This window comes from Carettochelys insculpta, chromosome 1, assembly GCF_033958435.1.
Source record: "Carettochelys insculpta isolate YL-2023 chromosome 1, ASM3395843v1, whole genome shotgun sequence".
NCBI classification, from domain to species: domain Eukaryota; kingdom Metazoa; phylum Chordata; order Testudines; family Carettochelyidae; genus Carettochelys; species Carettochelys insculpta.
The window spans coordinates 61,835,034-61,860,143 of record NC_134137.1 but is presented as its reverse complement, the minus strand read 5'-3'; the positions used below and the strand labels follow the sequence as shown (position 1 = coordinate 61,860,143).

The 25,110-nt window shown below is 37.7% G+C and overlaps 2 long non-coding RNA genes across 8 annotated transcripts in view; one reads left to right on the top strand and one right to left on the bottom strand.

Moving 5' to 3' along the window:
- The window catches only part of LOC142009458 (uncharacterized), a 107,612-nt gene that overhangs the window by 33,717 nt on the left and 48,785 nt on the right, over window positions 1-25,110 (bottom strand). Inside the window, exon 3 of the long non-coding RNA XR_012644474.1 lies at window positions 8,134-8,226. This is a non-coding gene — a long non-coding RNA (uncharacterized LOC142009458). The remainder of the gene's footprint in view (window positions 1-8,133; window positions 8,227-25,110) is intronic.
- Window positions 14,922-25,110, top strand: part of LOC142009464 (uncharacterized) — a 63,574-nt gene continuing 53,385 nt past the window's right edge. For 4 of the 7 annotated variants that reach the window (XR_012644481.1, XR_012644477.1, XR_012644479.1 and 1 more), the window contains exons 1-2: window positions 16,348-19,635; window positions 23,671-23,786. This is a non-coding gene — a long non-coding RNA (uncharacterized LOC142009464). Of the gene's footprint in view, window positions 15,111-16,347; window positions 19,636-23,670; window positions 23,787-25,110 lie in introns of those variants that run through there. The other 3 variants (XR_012644478.1, XR_012644483.1, XR_012644484.1) reach the window with 3 other exon arrangements.

The following is a 25,110-nucleotide window of genomic DNA, read 5'->3' as shown; positions in this document are numbered from 1 at the left end:
CATTTTTTCACACATGAAAAATGAAGCTAATATGTATCTACCTCAGGGAAACTGCAGTGCTAAAGAAAATATTTTCAATTTATTTTAACAGTTCAAAAAGTAATTATTTAGTAAACAATGTTCAAAAACAAATTTCCAAAAATAAACATTTTCTGCCTTTCTAAATTACCTAGCAGGAAGTCTACTGTCAGTGCAGGACTGAAATGATGAACTCAGCTTGAAGGCCCCAAGAACTCAGATTCAGATGTGTGAAAAACTGAACTTATCTTACAACAATGTAATCCTTAAAAGCCCTGTACATCTCCAAAGCCTTCAAATCAGAATTTCTAGTACCTTCATATGGAAACATAATTTAAGCCTATTCTGCATCAAGCTATTAAGAAAGCTGTTCTGTGTTTTAAGATTTAGATAGGATATTTAAGACAATTGTCTTAAGATAAATTGTGTTCTCTTCTTAGATTTAGATGAAGTGGCAAGTATTTTCCATTATATATATTTTTTCTTGTAAGATAAAAGGCCTACTTCTAACCTATGAGGCACCTCAAATTCCTTCAGAAGGAGATGACAGTTCTTCACCATATTCCATAAATTACTGGCATGGATATACCAGATTCTTTGTAGTGAAGAGCAACCCACACACTAAGGAACATCCATAAATTAAGAGGCTTATGCTAACTGGCAGATTTACCCTTCTGATTCTGAATAAGAGGTGTCATCTCTTTTGTCAAAGGCTGGGAAGACACTGCCAAGAGAATTTCTCCTCCTGAGTGCCACTTGGAGCCACCTGTTCAGACAGAACAATCCCTGTACCCTATGTCTGTAGAGTGCTACTACATGCTTGTTTCCATAATTTTCTTGTATTAAATATTTCCTAAGAAAATACAGAACAAATAAACCCCTAAAAATAAGCTTAAGAATTTTTGATCAAGCTCTCCACATGCCTGATTCAAAGGTAGGAATCACAATGGTAGCAAAAGGAAGGGGAAGAGTTATTCTGAAGCATGTGGCATGAAACTGCTTGTTCTTTCCATTCTAGGCTTCTTGCTCGGCTGTAAAGAAAACACAATGGATCTGATACTGCAAACAGTTACACACATGCTTATCTTTAAGCACATAAATAGTCCAACTGGCTTCAGTGGGAATACTCACACACTTAAAGTTAAGCTTGCAAGACTGGGCCCTAACCTATCAGTTGATGCTAACAGAAAGTAAATCAGACCACTATGCACATTATACGATATGAGAGATGACACCTGGAAGCAGAAACCTAACCACTTTAGAAGGGGTAAATGCCAAACACCCAGGAAAAAATAAAACATAACTGGGACAGTTGGCACATTAACAAGTCAAAATTTGTTTTATTCTTTTGAGGTTTCATGAAAGCTAGTTATTGTTGTATTTTATTCTCAGTGACAATCCAATCTGTATTCTGAAGGCTCCTCTGAAGAAGATAGACTTAAGTTTCATCATAACTATGTATCAAATATACTTCATTCTATTTGGGCCATTGATATTATTTTAGAATTACTACTTTTGCAGATGACATTTAGAAAGGTAATTAAAAGGGAATATTTTAGAGATATTTATTAAACTACATACTGCATGCATATATTAAAGTATTTAAAAGAATTGTAAAGCATGTAAGGATATTCTTTAATGAGCATTATAACCACACAGAAACTACACCATCCTCTAAGCAAATTATGTAACAGATGATTATGCAGTAAAATAGTAGAACATAAGCCACTAATTTTTTATCTTTCTCCAATTCTCAAAGATTTAATATCAAAATACAGCCATGAAGGCTCTTGTTACTAGACTGTTTATGTAACCGATGTACAATTAGTCTCAACCACATTAGTCCTATCTTATTATGAAGTAAGTTATTGTGAATATATACAGAATTGTACCTTATGATGCATTATCATTGATTATTATAGCTAGCTGACCACACTGCCTAACTGATGTAATTAGATAATTTTGCAAGGAGTCTCCTACTAAGTGTAACTACTTGAAATAAGTTAGAATTAGGAAAACAATTGATTCTAGGCTACTGATGGCTTTCTGCTGATTCAAAATATGCTTACCCTCATCATGCTCTGTTTTCTTTAACATTTAAGTGGTGGGGGGAGTGGGGGGAGAAGCACTAAACCTAAGTCTCTCAGTGCTGGCACCCTGCCATCTCAAAAAGTGGTGTCTTTCCAAAGTTATTTGGAGGGTATCGTGCAGAATGCAGGAACAAAAGAAAAACAAAACAAAACACCACCACATTGAGAACATGTTATGTTTATTATAGTGGGTGAAGAAGTAGGTGGCAGAGCCACTGTGGAAGACAGGGTTCCTTGGACTCCAATTTAATGAAGCATAAGAACTTGCTTAACTTCCTCTCTATTCAGCACTCAAACATGTGCTGAAGTATTTTGCTAAGTAGGGAGGGTACACTGAACTTAAGGTCTGAGTGACTAGTTTGGTAGTTTCCTACAGAACAGAAAATGGGTCACCCACGTAGGTTAAGCAAAGTTACTTTGCAGCCTGAAATTTAGGCAAGAAAAATTCTCATAATGTTGTACAGTCACATTTTCATAACTAAAACCTCAGAGGGATCAACGCACTGCATGCTACAAATAAAAACACAAAGAATGATTCCATTTTCTAAACTGGATTTTTAAAAAGAAAATATTTTGTGAAGGTTCTTCTACTTGTGGAATGAAGTATTTAGCATTGGCATACATTTTGTATATTGAATCAGCAAAGGTATCAATTTTAAAAGTAGATATACACTACTGATAAATAAGTCATTATGATTGTAAGATCATAGTTAATATCAAGACCTTAATTACAAATCTAGGGAAAGCTACTGCTTTAAAAGACATACAGAGCCATCTTCCAGAACATAATGCTCTAGAAAAAAATATTCCCCAACTACTAGCTCAAAAGTCTCCAAGTTACCTTATAAAGTGGATGCAAAACAAGAGCTCTTGGAAACTAAGACACAGATTTTAGGCTATATTATGACATTGAGGAAAAAACAGGCATTTCCCCAGGGTCGTATTTCAAATTATATTTGTATCCTATTGAGGTGAGCAAAGATTTAAATTCCATTTTGGAACCAAATCTACAGTTTTACTAATTAAAGTAGGGAGAACATATATTTAATAATCCCTGCACACTATCCACATTAAATAGAGCTACATGCACAAATAATGAAGATTAGAAAGTGGCCCTTTGTTTAAAAAGCAGCTGTGTGACCCAAGATTATGTCTCTGAATCAATATTCTTCCCACCCTTGGGCAAAAACATATTGTTAGGATGGTCCCATGGAAAGGATCTGCACTAAAAGCAGGCAATGGTAGAGAAGCATCATTCTCCCATCTTCTGAAATCAGAAGACCACCCTCTACATGTTTGGGGACATGAAAAGGAGAATCTTTCTGTCCATCATGGATTCAGCTGACCATGAGAATACTGACAGAGTAAACATTACGTTGCCTCTTCTGTGATATGTATTCTCTACATGTGTGTTCTGAGTCAGTTACAGGAAAGGGTTTTTATGAGGAAGAAATGGTGCCATAAGGGACAGCAGGCCTTCTTCTAATTCTACACTCCCGGCAAATGTTTGGGATATCTTCCATTTTGCGTGTTTGGGAGTGCTGTCCTACTCTCTTTGTACTAACAGCTTGGAGATCACACCCCTAATCCAATCTATCCAGGGACACCTTCTCCCCAGGAGCTGATGAGCTGATATTTCAAGTCATAACTGAGGATTGCTCAGATATATTGAAAATTTCCCCACAGAGGGGATAATTTAATTAATTTTAGATGTTATATGCAAACTTTTTAAAAAATGCTTAAAGTCAATTTAATAAAGGTGTACTGAACATAAAATGCTTAATGTAACATAATTTTCACAGAAAATCTCTTTAAATTCATATTAATTGTCATTAGTTAGACTCAATCATTTTCCCCTAAACTAAAACCATCTTTAATACAAAAAGAAGGGAGGAGGACTTCAGCTATGTCTACACTAGAGGGTTTTGTCAACAAAACTTGCAGAGCATCTACACACAAAATGAGTTTTGTTGACAGACACTTGTGTCAACAAAAAAAGCATGCAGACACTCCGGGGGCCCTTTCATCAACAGATGAGATCAAAAGATCAATCTGCTTCTATGTGTAGATGCGATCTGTTGACAGAAGTTTTGTTGGAACATCTCTTTCAACAGTAACTTCTGTAGACAGATGCTTCTAGTGTAGATATAGCCATCGTGTGAGCAGCAGGGTGAAGAAATAAGACTTAGTTATGAATATTTTAAAACATTCATTTATTACCAAAAAGAAATAAAGGCAAACCCAAAGATTAATGCATAAATGAAACAGTATAGATATTTTACATATTAATAAATGGTAAATTGCATTTCACAGAAAAGCTGAATTTTTTTAAAAATAGTGTACCTAACAGAATAAGACATTCCCCTTCTGCAATACTTGAATTGTAAAACTGTTTTCTCAGAAAATACTGCCATAAAAACATTAGAAAAATAGAGCAGACTGCAGTTCCCCCCTGAGAATATGCAACTTATTCTGATTTTTCACTTCAGAAAATACTTGGAGTGAATACCCAAATATTATTTAAAACAAACACAGAAGTTAACATGTTTGGTAATAGTGGATTACTCAGACATTAAATACACCAGTCAATGAGCAATCACATTTTCAAACATACTGCTTCTCCCCCAAAATATTGTGTGAACACTTGACAAGACAGCTAATTCAAAACAAAGTAGATTTAACAAAATATCAGTGCACTAAGTTGACCAGTTGAATAAGTAAACTCTGATTACAGAAAATCTCAAATGCAGTTTTAATTCACTTATTTGGGGGCAATTCTGCCTAGCTTTTTGTTCAAATGGTTAAAAAAAAAATCAAGATGAGGCAACATTTTCATCCACATCTAGACGTATGTGTTTGGGTAAAAGAAAATATCCTTTAGTTTTAATCATTATTGCTAAAGATGATCTGCATGAACTCAACTCATTCCATGTTTATTATTTATTGATAGGCACTATGTTTTGTGCATAGGCAAGGAAAATTTAAGTGGACTAGTCTCAAAGCCTTGTTACACATATGTGTTACTAAATGATTGGCAGAATAAAAGTGATTTTTTAAAAAAAAATCTGTTAACATTTTTAATGAAGGGTTTTTATATTAAGGCTGGATCCAGTTTAAATCAACAAAAGCCAGGCAATGAAGTTGTAAAGGATTCCAAATTTTAAACTGACTTGCCTAAGATATGAGTTTTCAAAACAATGGGTGATTTTACATGTGTTGTAATAACTAGGCACAAGTTAAATAATTTTAATGAAATAGATATGGAGCTATCCATTTCAATTGACTTAAGACTTTAAAGAAAACATAGGAAAACTGACAACATAATCTGCAACAGCACTTTTAGAGACTTATGCTCTATTATATAAGCACGTGTTGCCAGCTCTTAAAACTATTATTTAGCCAACCACTCTGTATAGTTCTGTGTACGCACCTAAAGAAGAAATAATAAAAATGGTCACAAAACATTACACATACGTAGCTCTGTAAAAAAGTAAATTGTGTGCATTTTTATCCCATTCACTGTCAATTACTCTTAGATAATGAAGACTAATTTAAAAAAAAGAAATTTTCAATTGTAATGTTTAAATATCCACACCAATTCTTTTTAGGGGCCCCACATTGCAGTGCTTATTCAGGAAAACTCCCACTGCAGTCAACAGTTTTACCTAAATAAGGATTGCAGCAATTCAGCTTAAGTGTGAGAAGAAAACATACACACACATGCTCTTACATCCCTCTAGAAAGTCACTATACTTTATTTTGGGTTGTGAATTATATAGAAGGGGTTTCAGTATGACAAATTTCTATAAGAAAATCAACAGATGAAAAAAGTTCACTTTATAACGAAAATTTACAAGTTTATTTACAGTAGCACTCCGTTGTGATATTTGAGCTTGTCAGTTAATAAGCCTTTTGAGTAACTGTGTTGGTACACATTTTTAATTCCTCATTTTGAGATAACTCCTGCAAAATATTACTATATTTCAAAACTATCCATTTAAGGATACCAAGTGTTATGAAAAAAAAATCTTTTTAAAAAAAATCAAGGGATTGCAAATACTAAGGCCATTATCCTGCTAATTCTTACTCATAGCAGTCTTTAGCACTATTTGTGTATTTAAGAGTTTGCAGCATTAGACCATAAATTTACAATAATCCTCTGGATTTTTATTTAAACTATAGACAGCATATTTTCTTTCAAATATTACATGAGACATAGCCTCAACTTTAGTCAGACTGAAGAATACCTCATCAAATTTTCATCTTCTGAATTTGTAACAAGAGGATTTTAGATACTTTCGCCTACCAGTGTAATTCTGATTTTCATTAAAAAGATTGTAACTTTTTCACAGAAAAAACGAGCACAAACAAAATAATTAACATTAATACAAAGTCTTTATATTCTTAGGGCAACTGGAAAAGCAAATTATTTATAACTCAATATTATCTATTGAATCAAGAACAGAGGTTCATAACAGCTTCTAAAGTGTAAAAACTTTGCATGGTATGCAAATTACCCTAAACAAGACTATTAATAAAATCCCAATAAAATAATAACTTTGTTTTATTCTAATAAAGATTTAAAAAATTTCACTGCCCATTTACAATAAAATAAAGAAAAGGTATAAGATTTCTCAAAATATAAAGTTATGCTCTAGTCCAAATGTATTTTACATTTTATATTGTGTGTATTTGAAGTTTTGGCTTTCAGATGTAAATTTTATGTAAAAGGATTACAGTAGCTACAAAATTGTCATACTATATAGAATAGTTCCTATACATTCTGTAAGAAAAAAACTATTTATTTTTAACTAAAATACTATTACAATATACTGTGCGTCATTGCTGACCACTTGCAATCTTTCAATCAGATTTGAAGTTAGCTCCTGGAGTAAGGAGAGATACATTTTACACATCGGTGGATTTGCTGGAGGATTTTTAGGTATAGTCAACAACTGAATGGGCTTATTACAGCTTTTAAAAGCAAAGTTTATATTATACATTTTGGTACAATTATTTTCTGCAAAGACATATATTTAAAAAGGCAGTAAGATTTGATTAAAGCTAAAATCTCTATGCAAGCTGAATACTCCAGTTGCTAATGTTACAGTATGTTCATAAAATTAGTTGTTGCCACAATGCATTTTATCACAGAAATAAAGTCTTCAAAATGTATCTTGCTATGTTTAGTGTTTAAACATAAATTTGTTTGATCTTGGTGCAATTACTTTTTAAATTTCAGTTGTTTATTTTAACAGTTAGTTGAGATTATTCATATACAAGTAGAGCGGTCTTGATTACTTTGAATGGATTTCTCAGTTTCAACCAAATTACCACTTAGTGCAAAGCAGGACTTACAAGATGAGTATTGTATATTCCATGTTTATTATTCTTAAATTATGCATTGTGTTAATGTAGAATACTTAAATATTTTTGTACACACCAAGATAAATTTAATTTTTTACAACTCTTCATATAGGTGAGGTTTGAAAAATTGATTTTGCAAATTCTATATTGCTTTAATTGTGAAATTGCTAGTTATTAGTAACTTTAAAAATTAATTTTTCGACAGTACATTGAAATGCACTCAGCTATTTTCTCCTTTCTTCTCTTTCACACACACACACTACTGGCAACAGAATAAAATTACTTAAAAATAACTGCTGCATCATCCATTACTATAATTATTTTGCCTTAGCAGTAGTAATTCCCTATACAAGAATATGAGAACAACACTATATGGAGAATTTATGTAACTCCAATGAGCAAGGCTGTTGCAAGCTCAGCTTTTTGTACATATTTTGGCCACAACACACAGACTGTCTTCAGAGGGAAATGGAGACTGTTTTTTTATTTAGTTTTAAAACTTTACGGAGTGAATGTGAAGAATAACTTCAGCAAACAGAAAATCTTTAACTCAGTATAACACTGTTATTATGTCCAAACCAAAGAAATACTATTACTATGTGCATTTTTTAAAAATAAAGAGCATATGAAATACGTGAAATGTTAATATCATCTATACCATTCTCATGCTGCATCAGCTTTCCAGGGCGAATTTTTCAATCACAGAAGTAAGTTGTTCTCCAGAATCAGCTCTCTATTGAAAGGTCAAAACCTGCAATAAAAATGTCATGTACTATAACATATTTCTGACACCCACAGTTTCATGGCTGATCCCCAAACATAGATGTAGGTCATCAAGTTGACCCTCATTTTGTCTATGTTAAGGAAAATCCTAATTTTAAAAACACCTTTTTTAAAAAAAACAATCTGACTTTATTAGGAACACCTGTGATATGCTTCTCTATTATCAGTAGCCTCCTGAAACAAATCAGATTAGCATGTTTCTGCTTTCATTCTCCCTATAGTGTATTCTTGTGGGAAGTAAGGGGGAGAAAAAAATTAAACAGTTCACTGTAAACATTTAACAATTAATGTGTGCACTGAGGTATTTCCTAAAATCCACTACTGACTTTTATCAACAAATGTTTAGCATGTAGTGTTTTCTTTAAAACAGTTTTAGTCCTCTTTTCTCAATACACCAGCAATCCAATCAATACACCAGCAGTACGATCATTTTTAAGAAGGGAAGAATTATATAAACATAATAGGTTACTCTAAAACATCTAATGGAATGGTATAGTTTTGCAGTCACACACAATTTAAAGGAGGGGGGGCGGGGAGTATGATCATGAAATTAATTAGAAAAAAATAGGGCAAAAACCTAATAAAGATGGTCATTTCAAATATTTACAGGAAGAAACCAGGAATTAACATAGCCAAATGTTCAGATTTATTTAGCTTTTGAACTATTGATGCTATGACAAGATACATCCCCAATTATGTCTAATAAACAAGCAGCAGATGACTAGAGCTGGTCACCTGTTTGCAAATATTTTCAGTATATTTGCTCTTTACTCATTAACTGTATTTTCAAGTTTTATTAAAACAAAAAGCAGCGTATTAAATAAGGCTAACTTACTTTTATTGTAAAAGTATATTTTTCTTTAGCTTCCCCAGTACAACTTCTCCACTCCCACCCATTTAGAAACAAAGAACTTGGAAAAAATATCTAGCCAATAAACCATTTCTTTTGTTCACTATTTTTTATAAAAAAATAGTCATATAATCTTTTTGTATGTTAAATGTGAAGTTTGAAGATACACATTCATATTATCACAAAAAATTTAAAATAATGATCAAGTGCAAATCTTAACACAATTGGACAACTTACTTGATGAACAAATAGTGGATTTCTGAGTCAATTTGACCTAATTCTCAACATTTATTAATAATCTATATTTACAGGGGAGATATATATATGTGTATCTTGAACATATATATACATATATAAATGTATCTTATATGTATATATATTTGCTACTTTCAATAGTGGTTTCCTTTAGACATTAATAAAGATGACTGAGAGTCACTGCTGGTTTTTTCAGTTTCAGGTAAAACGGAGACCATAGCTTGATTCTGAAAAAGTTTTCTTAGAAATTCTTTCGTAAAATAATGGCTATACATTCGTATTTATACAACATTCTGTATATATACACAATAATACTTGTATTCTAGATAAGATGAACTACTGAAATTTTTAAAATTGTTCAGAATGAAAGATCTTGAAGTCTATTACTTTCCGCAAATAAAAACTAGCTTTTAAAAGTACAGAGACAATGAACTCTCAGACACAAATATTAGACAATTAAAAATAGTAAAATTTACAGCATAACTGCATTAAAGGTGAAGTTACATTATCCACCTCCAGTCTTCATGCAGAACAGATGGAAGCAGTTACACAAAAATAAATGAAGCTGAGAACTAAATTATTTGTCAGAATTACAGACCCATTAAATCTCTAATGTGTAGACTTGCACAAATGAAATATTTTAGCAGAATTAGGCCTTTTCAAAAAATTACAATAAAGGGTTAAAGAAATCAATACAGGCATTGATTTAAGTTATATTAAACAAAGACAGAAAGTTTAAATGAGGCCAATTCTTACCATCTCAGAAATATAGTGTACCACACAAAATTAAGAAAAAATATTCATGATAATTTAGAGTTAAAAAGAATAAACATTCCAGTTTGATAGGTATTAAAACAGTGAGTAATCAGCAATTTTATAGTGCAAGCGCCAATAATTCACAAAATAAATAAAACTGCAAACCAACTTTTTCATTTACGTTAAAATTTATACAACTTCCATATCCCTGTTGTCTCATCTTTTCTTCAATATTTGTAGATACTGTACATTGCTATTATTTCTACTTTAAAATATATATTATTACCAAAGACAAAAATTAAATAACTTACCTCTAAACTAGTGTGTAAAAAGCCACAGAAAAGTAACACACTACCTATGCAAAATAAAGTGATTTTGTTCAGCTTGGCCCACACAAAAAATATGATTAATAACAACGGTAGAATTTTTTCTGACCACTTATTCTAGTACTAGATTATTAGCTATTTAAAAGTTGCAAATATATACTCAAAATATTCCCCAAATATATTTACATACTTTAAAAACAATTTTCTGTTTTTAAAAATTTTATTACAAAAAATCCTATATTTTATTCGCTACAGCTTTCACAGATAATCAAAATAAGTCTAAAGATGCTCTACATTTGATAATTTATGACGAAATGAGTAATGAATGTAATTGCTGGAATGACAAGTAACTGACTTTGGGGAAAAAACCTGCACCTAAGAAAACAAATACTTCCAGAATATGCAGAGACCATAATTTAAGTCTCCCAGTTCCTTTTAAGTATAGTTTAACATTTCCTACTTCAAATATTAAAAAATAGTAAGTTGCTACATACACAGACTGTTACATCACTATTCTGTATATAAAAATAGGAAGTGTGTGTATATACACACAAAACTCCCCCGAATTTTTGATACACCTGTTAGGACTGCCTTATGACATCCAAATATGGGTTACATAAATTCCCCCTGAGGAATATACCTATAGGTAGGTAGTGTGTCTGCAGTTCAAGGAATATGTAACTACAAATTGTAATATATACTGAGACAGTAACAATTAACTTAGAAATTGAAATTAGTAAGTTTAGAAATAAGTTTCCTTTGTAGCTTTGTGTTTCACATGGAATGGTAAGAATGTCTTGATTCTATTAACCTTAAAAAATAAAAAGACCACAGATGGCATACTTTAACTTTAATATTTAGCTAACAAGTTAACTACAATAGTCTGTCTTAAAGTGTTACTACAATAAATTTTCAATACCATATCACACAGTATCAGTAATAGCTATCTATGTGCCAAATTACTAAGAGATAGTCCTTTTTATTTATTAAAAGTTTCTTCAATCTTCAGCAGATTTACACTTCAAAAAGAGAGACAAAAACACAACACTAAAAACACCCTGTACCTCTTGTGAAGTTTCAGTGCAACATTAGCTTTTAATAGGACAACTGTAGCCTATCTGAAAAGTTTTTCTAAGACACAAAATAACTGAACAGGCTTAACAGAAACATACTTATAAAGATGATACTGATTATGTTTAAAGACAAAATTATAAGTGGTAATCTGATCACAAGTGCATAACTATAACCTTAAATTTATGGGTCTAATATAAATACATATTTATTAGAGCTACAAAAATATTTAGAGAAAATAACAAATTAAACTCTTATAAGGCCAAGTAAACCTCAGTTAATGTTTGACATTTTAACTAAGGTGAAAAATACAAGCAGTCCTATGAGGTTCAATTGAAACTAAGTGAATTTCTCAAATACACCAAATGACTAAATCAAGTATCAGGAAAGCTATATAAATTACATAAAAGTGCACTGTATTCTAGTATCAGATTGCTTGCTGCTTTCTTTTTGGCCACACCCACTTTTATATCATTATTAAAAAATGGAAACAATAAACTTCTGAAATAAAAATGAAGCTAAAGAGTAACCATTGTTTTATGTAGTTAAATACCTAATAATTACACATATTTTAATTATAGAAGACTAAAATAAAGCATACTATGTATGCTATGTACTTGAATGTCAGAGAATGAAATAAAGCATACGCACCTGTACAATACTTACCTGTTCTGTTTTCTAAATTAGCTATGAGGCAGGACAGTTATTTCCTTGAAAGCGAAAGTCAGTATTTACAAGCTTACGTCCATTGCTAAATATTGTAAATCTCTTCAAATACTGATATTTTTAAAAGTATTCACTCAGCTGCAAAGAAACAGCTTTATGTACATTCCTACACAACACATCAAAAATGTTTCTTAAAACAGTTAACTAGTAATCACGTACCCCCAAAGAAATAAGTGCTGAAGTGTTACAAGGTAGTATTAGTATTCCAATTTAACAGATGAAATTTAAATTTCTAGCTGTGAAGACTGAAAAGATAAATTAGAGACAAACTAACAATAATTGTGCCTGAATAGACAGACTGAATAGTCTTATTTGTATTCTGGATTTAAAAACTAAGAAACGCACACAGTTCACAGTAAGAATGTATTCTTAAACTATTGTATTTCTGCCTTACATAGAAAATGCCTAGAATCCAGCCAACATTCAAAGATTTGTGTTTGTCTTTAAGGCTACAAGCCTTCAGCTATGTACACAGAAATCCTTTGTACACCACTTCTGCACCCCAACTCTTCTGTACGTCCCTCCTAGGTTAACTCATTATTTTCGGTGCAGAGGGTGCTAAGCAAAACGCACACTCTTGGCGTTAACCAGAGAGTGGATGGATGCGCGGGGGGGGGCAGGGAGGGGAAGGGAGGGGGCGTTAGAGAGAGAAGCTGAGAAATCCTACGATCCAACCTTCAAGCCCAGTAATGCATTCATGCAGCCAATCAGTGGAAATGCATACTCTGGTCCAGTATTTTCTGAAGTGCACATAAACGAGGGCCCGATCCGGAATTCACTGCGCACACGCCATCCCCAGGGATTCCCTGTGAGTTCTACGTACTCAAAGAAAGCGGATTGGTGCCTAGGGATCTAGCAGTATACGGGAAAATATTCATACGTCTTTCCGCATATGAGAAAGGTTCAGGCGGCGGAAAGCGAATAGGGAAGTAGGCAGAGGAGTAAAAGTAGCGCTAGAAATTGTATCTGGAATGGAGCCAGAAGGTCTGCCTGTTTCTGAGCTTGCAGTGCGTTAACTTGTCTGCGCCCTGTGCATTATTATCCCCCTACTCACTCTCACCAAATAATTGCTGCAGCAAAAATGTCTTTCTGGTGTCTGCACAACTATGAAGTGAGCGCTCACGGCAAATCCAGTCCCGACAGGGTTAAACAGCGTCGTGGAGGGAAAGGCACAGAGTGTCACATATTATGTGTATGCAGCGGGGTAATCGCTCATCACATAGGCTGCGCGAGTGAGCACACTGCAGATCACCATAAGCACAAATACTCATAACCTAGGGGAGACCGAGAATTGCTGGCCACGGAAAATTGACATAGAAACAGCCTCCAAAAAATAGATAAGCCAATGACAAATAGCGACCCGGGTGACAGAGACGGAGAATTTAGTAGGCGGAGAAGAGATGGTGAATGGCCACTTCTAATCACAGTATTAGGCTCCGCTGCCTCCGGGGACGACAATCACCCATGTTGGGGGGTGGGGGAAGAGGGGGGAGGAGAAGACGAAAAGCACCTACAAATAACTGACAATTCAAACGGCCTCAAATTACGTTCTCCCTTTGAGCTCAGGAAAGAAACTCGGGGGTTAATGCTAAAAACACCCAGCCCTGGCTGACAGACAATTAAAAGCCCGTTGGTCCTTCATTATGAGCCAAAAGGGCGCAGATGATAAAATGCGATAACGAGCGGCCGCACAACCGTCTCTGCTAAAGGCGGCTTCGAGATCGTGGCACGGGAAATTACGATCTTAAAAAGTGGGAGGCTGCGAGCTCCGAGGCAGAGGAGTCAACCTGTTTTCAGCGAAAGGAGACGGGAGGGGGGGGAGGACAGGGGCTGCCCGGGGGCCCTACCCCGGTTTAGAAGCCCTGCGGGGGGCGGGAGGGAAGCCCGGCTGGCTGCTGCGGAGCAAAGGGACCAGCAATCGCTGTATCCCGAGCGCTCTCCGGTCCGCCGCGCCATGCCCACCGCCACGGGGGACACAGCCTGTCATGTCACGTCACGGGAGAGGCAGCCCCCAAGTGGGGCTGGGAGGGCGCCCTCCGCTCAGGGTGCGCCGGGGCCCCGCCTGCTGCTCTAACTTCCCTGCCCAGCTCTGCTGGGGGCTGCGCCGCTCCCGAAGGCGGGGGAGGGGGGGCGGGGGGCGCGATCGCAGACAGGGTCACTGCCCGGGAGATGCTCCCTTCAGACGCCCGAGGGGGGGGAGTTACCTGAGAGAGCCGCAGCCCCGAGCCTCCCAAGCTGGGGAGAGGCGGACAGTGACGGACCCACCGAGGGGACGCCGCTCCCGCCGCCTCGATCATTCCCACCGCAGCCTCCGGGGCCGGGATCCCCAGCGCTCGCTCCCCGACAGGGCTTCGGGGGGATATTTCCCGCAGGCGGAACACAGCTTTGCCCCGCTTCACCGGACAACACCTCTCAACGGCCGCTTACCGCTCGGGCGGGCGCCTCCTGGGGGCAGCGGCTACTTTTGGCGGCGGTCTGCGCCCAGCTCAGCGGCCCCGCCAGCTCCGGCTCCCCCGCAGCAGCGATGCGATCGGGCATCACTCGAAAATGGCGCCGAAAGCGCAGGGCTCTTCATTCAAATTCGTTAGAGCCAGCCCCGCTGCCCTGGGGCATGCCGGGAATGAGGGGAGGGGGGGCGGAGGGGGAGAGCCGCTCGCGCTGAGGCAGCGCTACAGACACCGCGCTGCTGTCAATACCGCCCCTCCCCCTCCCCGCTGGCGCGCGCTCCACCCCCTCCCCGCTAGCGCGCGCTCCCGCGCTAGCAACCCAACCGCCGCTCATGAGGGGGGGAGGGGGGAATGTCACCCAGAGCCCTAGACTCGGGGGAGAGAGACAGTCAGTCACCACCAGCCCCTTGGACTTGTCAAGGTAAAGGGGGGGTCTGGGGCGGCGGGGGGTGGGGGGGAAGAGGGACACTCAGAGGAAAAGGCGGGGGAGCGACCTGGAGAAACTTAAGCGAACCCGATAATAACTAGTCCACCCCCAAGTCCGTTGCCAATGCCGCGCTCGCGTTACCGCCGCCGCTCTCCCCCCACCTCAGCCCCCAGCCAGGCCACGCAGAAGTTTGAGGCTCTCCGAGCCGCTCGCCCACATGGCACGGCTGCAGCTGCGGGGCCCGATTCTGCCTTGGCCACAGCAGCTGCCAGAAGTCATTTTACACCAGCGCTGTATTTGGCCCTCAGACACAGCGAGGCAACTCTCCCTGCAGTGGCGGCCAGCTGCGTGGGCGCCTCCCAGGGCACCCGTGGGCCAAGCGTCTAGTCAGAGTGACTAGCTCTGGACAGACTACCCACCTGCAGTGCGGGCACATTACCGGTCCCTTTGAAAGTGTTCACTGTGGTACCTTTATAGACTCTTCCATCATCAGACCACTTCATAAACATGTAACCCACCTGCTAGTCTGGTGTCACTCTCCCCATTTTACAGATGAGGAAACTGAGATGGCTGCTGTGACATAAGGCTGTGGAGAAAAGATAAGTAAAGCATGCTTGAGTTTTAGTTCCCTGTTCAAACTACTAGAGAATACACTTGGGACTTGGCTTTTAACTGTTTAAGCACTCTCTGCTATGAGAGACCCCTGGGCTTGCCCAGAATATGTTGTATCAGTATGGAGTAGCTTGCAGGGTCAGGGTCCGGGCCTAAAATTACAATCTTAATGTAAAATTATTGTTGTGAGACTATTATATAACTTTTCTTGAAGAAAGAAAAAGATTAAGTAAACAAGGCCCTGATCCTGCAAACATTTTTACTTACCTAACCTGGGGGCAGATTTTCAAAGGCACAAATGGGAGCTAGGTTTCATACCCTCATTTGTAATCTTTGAAAATCTGACCATTCAAGTGCGTGGGTGAGTCTATGAAGTTCAGCAGGCATACTCACTGCTCACAAGCATGAAGTCTTGTAGGCTCAGGGCCTAATATTTCTACTGGTTTCACTGCTCACATCTAGAGCTGTATGGTCAAAACGATGCAATTCTGAAACTTCAGAGTGAAATAGCAGTGGAAGATTAATACACAAATAATCACATAATGAACTTTACCATTATTTAGAACAGGGGTGGGCAATAATTTTGATGGGGGGGGCAGTCCAAGAACATGGTTAGTGGTCAAGGTTCACATTCTTCTATGTTAATAGAGAAGGTGCATAGTCTGGGATGGAGCTTGGGTGCAGAAGGGAGCTCAAGGAAGGGTACTGGGTTGCAGGAGCAGATGTGGAGACAGAGATGGAGTTTGGATGAAAGAAGAGGTTGTGAACTAGGGCAGAGAATTAGGGTGATGGAGGGGGTGCAAGATCCAGGAAGAGATATGGGTCCAGGAAAGGATTCTGACATGGGGGAAAGGTAGAGGGCAGATGCAGGGTCTCAGAGGAAGTTGTGACCAGAGGTGGGGGAGCAGGAGGAGGTGCAGGCATTTGGGTTGTTACCTGGGACAGAAATTTGGAGGAGGGAGGGAGGGAATGGGGGTGCCAGGTGCAGGCTCTGACTGTGAGGCATTTACCTTTGGCACCTCCTAGCCAACAGTCCAGTGGGACTCTTGGGTAGGCTCCCTGCCTGACATGCTTACCCACCCTCCTGCTCGCCAATCAAAGGAGCCAGCTGCTGGGGCCATTTGCATCTCTGTGTTGTGTGCGCCTGGGGAGGGAGGAATTTGCATGCTGCAGGTGCCTGCAAACATAGTCCAGGCAGCTCCCATTGGCAGATTTCTGGCCAGTGGGAACTGCGATATTGTGCTGGGAGCAGGGACAGCATACAGATTCCCCTCCCATGGGATTTGCAGCACAGAGACACACACAGTTCCAGCAGCTAGTTGCTTTGAGCAGCATGTGAGGGTGTGGCTGGCAGAGAGCCTGCTTGAGGGTCTTGTTTAGCCGTGGGATTTTTGTAGCTTAGAGAAGTATGTTAGGCTGAATTGGAAGGTTTGGTGGACTTTATCTGGTCCATTGGCCATATTTTACTTGCCCATGATGTAGAGAGACCTGCAGAACACCTCTTTGTAAACCCATTTTTTTCACCAATAAAAGATATTACCTCTCTTACGTTGTCTCTCTAATATTGTGGGACCAACATAACTACAATATTGCATACTTTGTTATTATTTGTTTAATTTATTACATTGTCAGTAAAACTGGAAATATTATACAGTACATTGTGAAAGTGATTTTTAAAATTTTATAATCTTTCCCTCAAAAATTAGCTTTGAAGCAAGTTCTCAATAAGAACTAGCCACCTGAAAAACTTCAGCTTACCAAAACACCTGACAAAGCGGGTCTTTGCCCACGAAAGCTTATGCACCAAAAATTTATTAGTCTATAAGGTGCCACAGGACTTCTTGTTGTTTTAGCAGATACAGACTAACACGGCTACCCCTCTGATACTGTTAAACTTGTAAAGACTTTAATATTTTAAATTGTGTGTCCAAAAATTAAATAATCATTTAATAGCAGAAAAATGTGTATATTCAGTGTTAATTTGCTAAAAAGATTAGTGAAAGTTCAAACTTTGAAACATTGCTCTTGAATTGAGATAAAGTATCAGGAATTTCAGTTAATTTTTTTTTCAAAGTTATGAGCATGTACTAGAAGTCACAAAGGCACTTGAAAATAGCTATACCATTTGTATGTATTTAGTTATACGCATCTGTCAAAACATACTTGACATTTTTCTACCGATAACCTTTTTTAACTATAATGGAAAAACAGTATATAAGGAAAAGGTGTATCATGGAGCTCTGACAGCCTACACAACAGCTTATAATTGCTATGGTCTGTAGTGTGAATTATGGCATTGTCAATCAAAACTTCCGAGTTAAGGTTTCACCAAGGTTATAACTAACTGGAGATTTTGATCCTTCCATGTCTAATCGTTACCCTCGAATTTAGAGTCCATATTTAACACACTTAGGCCATATCATGTCAGTTTTTATGCACATAGCTAACTTTTTGCATTGTGAGGAGTCCCATTGACTTGAATGTTAAGATATTTTGTATATAAGCTTTTGCACAATCAGGGCCATAGAAGCATTCAGGAGGGCTGTAGTATCTGAAACTGATTTTAGTATATTTGACAGCATGTGTTCAACAGGCGAGGACGATAAGTATTTGTTTCATGCTGAAGTGCTTTTTTAGCTGGTAGAGAGAGCAGTATCCAAATCCAACATTTATTTATCTTTGATCAACCTTTTTTTCAAATAGAATATCTTGAAAAATATATTTATAATGATATATTCTTCAAAACTGTTTAAATTATAAATGCAAAAATAACTGATTCAGCTGAAAGTTTTTGAAGGTGACTCCCTCAAATCAAAAGTGATGAAAATTTTATGAATACTAAAATAAATGATTCAGTTATATAGATATTTTAAGGTTATTGATGTATACTAATGGACTAATATTAATATACACTAATATACTACTTGAATTTTCTAGATTATTTCATATAAAGTCAGAAAGTTACATTTGAAACTTTTAGAAAAATAAACACTTCCTGAAATTTTGCTCTCTTTGGCTTTTTTTGGCTCTTTCTAGCACAGCATTTAGATCTCCAAGACATTTAAAAGTACAGTCATTCACTAGTATCTCACTGTATCTCAAAATTTAAGCTAACTAGTGAAATTTACATTTTTAAAAAGTTATTTTCATTATTGCTTATAATTGAACAGATCTGCACAAATAGAAACCAATGGAAGAGATCTTGATTTCTTAATTACTTTCCTTAATCTCAATTAAGGTATTGAGTCAAATATACAATTACAATGATTTAAATATTAAAATTGCTAACTACTTAACTACTGATACGGCATATACAAAAGGAAAGGGATGACCATATTATAAAGATCTGTGCACTCTACAGTGTATGATGTTCTTGGTGTAACAAGTTGGAGGCATTTGAGAGACTATCACCACTTTTCCCCTCCTCACTCTGAGCGGAGAAGCAAAAGGTCAGAGGGAAGAAAAGAGCCTGGGGGGAAGGGCTCTGATCTCTGCCAAGAGACAGCCAATTCACAAATCCTCCCCTTGACCAGCCCAGATCTCCCCAGATCAGCAGGGGCCTAATTTACTCTGAGTGCTGACCATGGGGCCAAGTAGTTTCCTCTCTGTCTGTAATGACTGCCTTTACTGGATACTGTCTCCAGATTCAGATGCACATTTCAGCAATTAAACTGGTTACCCTTGGTTTATGTTTTTAAGATTTTTTTTCATAAACATGATGGGTAGAGGTTTTTGTTTGTAATGAACATTCATATTCTGTCATTATCACAGGGCCCTAAGACACTTGCCTTTTGTTCCTGCACTTTGATAATCCCGTGGGTGTATCTAAAATCCCCCTGTGGGGTACCAAGCCTGAGGTGCCCAGCAGAGCATGTATGATCAACTTTGAACACCTACAAAGTCTGTTGTGAGTGGCATCTCATTTTGGTATCCCAAATGGGCAGAACTTGGGTTGTGGGTGGTACATGGATGATTCCCTTCCTCCCATTTGAGCCTTGCCTTGCCCAGCTTCTCCCTCTGGTGCTTCATTCTAAACCTCCAACCTCAATGCAATTCACAGTATATACCTCTCTCTGGATTTACTCTCCTGCCAGTCCTCCTTCAGATTTGGTAATGTAAGTGGAAGTTCAAGTCTAGTAGCTTCAGCTTGCTGTGTGTTCTCCTGCCTCATAGAGCTAGAGGGGATCTTCAGAGGTCATCAAGTCTAGTCCCCTGCACTCACAGCAGGACCTATCACCATCCTTAATAGATTTTTTTTTAAATCTGTTTTGTCCTCTGTCCCCAAATAGCCCCCTCAAGGCTTAACCTCACAACCCTGGGTTTAGCAGGTCAGTGCTCAACCTACTGAGCTATCCCTCCCCTCTACACCTGGTGTCATGATAATACACAGTACACAAAGTAAAAAGGTGTTTGTGGGACTGAGCAGTATATCTGTTTTGTAGATATTACAAATGTTTTGTTTAAAATATTGTGGCACCTTTTTACCATGTCCCATCTCTGAACTCTGAATAATCAACCCTCAATTTCACTTTTTAGTCCTGCTACTGTCATGATTATCTTAAGATAACTATGAGATTTATGGGCAAGAAAAGCTGGATGTAATATATTTCCTTCAAAATCCCTAACACTGATCCTGAAATAACCACGAAGTCTCCACAGATTAAACAAGCACAATGTCTTTTGCCATGACTAAGAAGCAAGATGTTGCTGAGGTTTGATTTCATAGAAGCTCACTAATAAACCTGTTCAAATATTGCTAGTGTTTAAATATCAATACACTTGGTGTTTTAGTGTTTTTATTAATATAGCACTCCTGAAAGGTATCAGTTTGGTTTTTGTTGAAATTGAAGCCCTGTATTTATTCATACTAGTCTCAGAGGGCCAATGGCATAGCAAACTTCACAGTGTTCTGCCAATGAATTTCAACCCTGAACTGAAGGAAAAACATGTAATGGTGAGAACATAGTTTACTCTCCATGTCTATTCAGTGCTTTTTAGCAGTGATAAAACTTACATGTACAACGGTGGTCCAGGAGCAGCTGAAGCTCTTTAAAATTGAGTGGGCCACCAGCATTTAAGCTGTGTGGCCCAGCTCCGGGATGGACCCTTTCCCCCATGGACTCCTGTGCCATCTCTTCACTCTGGCACTCTACCCTTGTTTGCTGTTCTCTTCCACATCTTTCCTGTTCCTTGCCCTTGTGTCTATTAAAAAATGGAAGGACCTATCTCCAATTTTTAAAAGTGGTGGGGTCAATCCTTCCTTCACTGTTCTGATATTCCTGCAGTTGTCTCCAAACTGTGGGTACATGGTCAGGCCAAGGCCAGCTCTTCCCTTATGTGAACTTTGCCTCTAACCCCATCTCTGCCTTAAGCACAAATTCCTCAGCTAAGATAACTATGTGTAGCAATGGAGGAGGGAAGGGGCATACAGACTTAGTTCATTACTGGTAAAGGGGGGACACAACAGGAAAAGTTTGTGCACCACAGATGTACAGAATGATAATCTTCAGGACATTTTTTCAATAGCTATCATAATTATTTTTCTTAGTCTTTTGTTACTTGCCCAGCTGTCTATGGCTTTGAAAAAATAATTGGCAGTGATACAATAACTTCCTTAGATAAATCCCTTAATAACAGCTTTAGGCCCTGATCCTGTAGACACTTATGCATGTGCTTAACCTTTTGCATGAGTAGTTTCATCAGTAGAATGACTCACATGAGTAAAGTTGAACATAAGTGCAATTGTTAAAAGCACTGGGCCCTTGAACTCTGTATGGGTAAGTCCCTCCATCTGAATGGAATGCCACTGAAATTAATACAGGATTGGGCACCAATAATGTAAAATCTTTGTCTTGCATTTACTCATTTGCTTATTTGCCACCTAATCTGTTTCCTGCAAGCCTGGTTTAGTTTGAAGTTCAACTGCTTCTCTCATTTTTCATGTCTGATATGCAGCCTGTAGGACCTCAAGAGCATGCATCAACTTTTGTTAAGCACCACACAATATCTCTGTGAAGTATAGAATATTATTTTATTATATTTATTTTACTGATGGGTGAAACAAGGCATAGAAAGATTAAGTGAATTGCCCAAGATTATAAGAAAGGGGCAGATTAGGAGTAGAATTTGTGAATTAATCCTTCTCTCTCCCCATTAATCTTTGTAAAATATTGAAATCTAAATGTAGGTCTTTTGTATTTTTGCATTTTTTAAGAATATTCTGGGTTTTATTTACTTATTTAACTATTTATTTATCAAACTAATAAGCATCTATTTTTTCAGTTTTCTGGATATGTTTCAGAATGTTTCATTCTTTTTTTTTTCGCATTGCTCCAGAATAGCATGCCTTCAGCAGTAAGCATGGTGCTACTCCACAGTTTTAAATTGACCAGGAAAGGTGCAAAAATGATGTCCAGAGTCTGAAAAATAAGGAGCAGCATGCTGTACATTTCATGATTTTTTGGAGTATAATTCAATTCTTACATAAAGATGTTCTTTGTTCTTTGTCTTTCTAGTAAACAACAGTTTTAAACAGTCGTATGCAAAATTTGTTCCATAGGCTCCAATCCAGGTGACAGAGAGAGATAACAAGTAACCTGTGGCTTGCTGACAGTGTTCCAGATGATTTTTTGTATACTTGAAATATTGTCTCTGTGTCTTCTCTTTCTCTATGGTAGCAATATCATAGAGTGAGGCGTAATGGAGAGCACCGCCTTCTTGGCTGCTTTCATGATTTCCACAGCTCCTTCTATCTATGTGGTCCTGTTACCATAGAGATAGCAATATTGGAAAGATTAACCCTCTCCCAGCTAATTACATGATCTGTTTTGGAAGTGCAAGCAGGCATAGAGGACTATGAGTCCTCTAGTTTAATAGCTAAGGCTGCAACCTTGTGTCAATAATTACTTTAGTATTAATGATATCACTTACTGAATTAAATTATCTTTCACTAGCGGCAATTGCTGAATTACAGTATATTCACTGTATTAAAAAGAAGTTTTTGTTTTTATATTTAAACCAAAGAAAGAATATGCAGCAATTCAACCTTTATACTAAGAACATACAGAAATAATCAGAAACTCATTTATTTTTTAATGTGGATTTCAGTTTGTTTCTTTTTTCTTTTTTAGTCGCCTTTTCTCTGGTTTTCATGAGTCCAGATTCAGAGCAATTCTTAAATACATGCATAACCTTAAGCACATAAGTAATCACATCCTGGTTCAGGAAAGCACTTAAGTTATGCTCAAGTCAAGTCAGTTGGACTTAAGCATAGAGGTGGAATTTCTTATGTGCTTAAAATTAAGCACATGCTTGAGGGTAGGATTTTCAAAAGCTCATGGACTTGACCTCCCTCTTTCACTGCAGTATGAGCTGTTAGGTCAGTGCTGAGTGCTTTTGAAAATCCCTCCCCAAATGCTTTGCTGAATTAGGGCCTTTGTTTCCTTTTTTGTTCTATGCCTTTTTCTCTCTTTCACTCACTTTCAATTCCTTCACACTTCTCACACAACCTGTTTCCTACTATCTTTTCCTCTTTTGCTCAGCTTCATATTAACCTTTCCTTACTGACTGTCCCCTGCCTTTCTTCCCTTTATGGGAGTTGTGTGTACTCTTTTCAGTTGCTGTCTTTTTCACTAGTTGCCTGAATCCATCTGCCACAGAACCTTTTGATTTCAACCCTGTTCTCTTCTGCTAAAAAAGCACAAGCCAAAAATGTTCTGCTATAGCAGAACAGTGTGGAATAGTGAGGAGAAAGGATATCAATGCATGTGTAAACTGTAAGGAGGATGAATCAGGACATGAAATATACAAAAAGTTATTTCACATACATGCTGTTTCTGGATAGTGACAGAAGTTTCTGGTGGTTGTTTAATATCCAGTAGCTTCTTAAAAAGCACTTTGAAAATATTTCAGTGAATGAATGTGTATCACTGAACTTTTTTAGGTCTGGGGAGAGGTTAAATGGGGATGGAAGAGAAGCTAGAAGTAACAGAGCAAGAGGTGAAGTGCAGTTCATCATATAGGCCTGTTTACTGCAGTCTTGGCGAGTATCAAAAAAAGGTAATCTAAGATGCACTTTCATTATTTCGCACCTTCATGAAGGGGCATATAATTAGGACCCTGTATACTGTGCTGTACAAAAGAACCAAATTCTGCAGAAACAGCCCCTAAAGGCTTTGGATTAGTGTATCCTATCAGTATAGAATATCTTGCACTCTAATCCCTCTGCCATACCACAGACATACACATCCATGGATCACTAAAAACAGTAATTGACATAAAATTGACTGATTCATTTTACAATTATTTTTGAGGCTGGTGGGTTGGTGTTTTGTTTTGTTTTTTGTTAGGGTTTCCAGATGGGTCAGCTTCAATCCTAGGTATTAGCTCCCATGATATTTTCTTAGCAGCCTGGCTTGAAACCACCTTCTTTCCATCTGCGTCAGAGAAGGAGAGTTTGTGGCCAGTTTCAACGTCTTATCTGCCTAGTTCCCTAGGCTTCAACTGCAGTGCTATTCTCTACGCTGTCAAGATCACCCAGCTACACATTTGGCTCTGTCCATTTACTGAATGGCAAACTGGACTTCAGCTCTTTGACACACTCTGCTGCCTTGGTCAGTGAAGTAGTATAGGAAGCATATCCTATAATCCACTTAATCTCCTCTTTTAGGGAAAAATGGAGAGCAAGAATTAACTGCAGGCAGCAGGGCCATGAGACAGGCAACAAAATTTTGAGTGGCTATCTACAGCAATATGCCAAATTCCTTGTTGTCTGGGAAAATGCTAAATTCTGTGGCTGCAGATTCATAAGGGGCCCTGATTTCAAGGAATGGGGCATATCACACCTCTCAGAACTATTGTTTCAGATTCTTCACAGATACAGAGAGGAGACGTTGCAATGGTTTACATTCATTTGATGTTTTGGAAGTTGCCTCTCCAACCATAAGGTTTAGAAATAAATCCAAGATTTCACCCAAAGCTTTTTTAAAATTAAAGTTTAGGTTCTGCAGCACAATTCTGCAGAAAGGCATGAATTTCTCAGCCATGGAATTACAGAGTACCCTGCACAGAACATGTTACTAAATTCAAAATAAGCCTCACTGTCAAGGCAATGGGTCTCAAATTTAGCACATACTTCCTGCTATGCGTATTTTAATTTTTTTTATATTTGCCTTCCTGCACCAATTGAAAAACTTATCCACTTTTCAAAACTAGAGTTTTAAGTCTTCAAGTCCCAAGTAGGTGCTTAACTGCCTTAAATCCAGGATACTGAATTCACTGGGATTGTGAAAGTGGGCACACATTTTACCTGCTTCACAGCTCACTCACAGGAGAGATGTCGGAATAAAAAAGTTGATAACTTTGGACTCTGATCTCTGTAGAA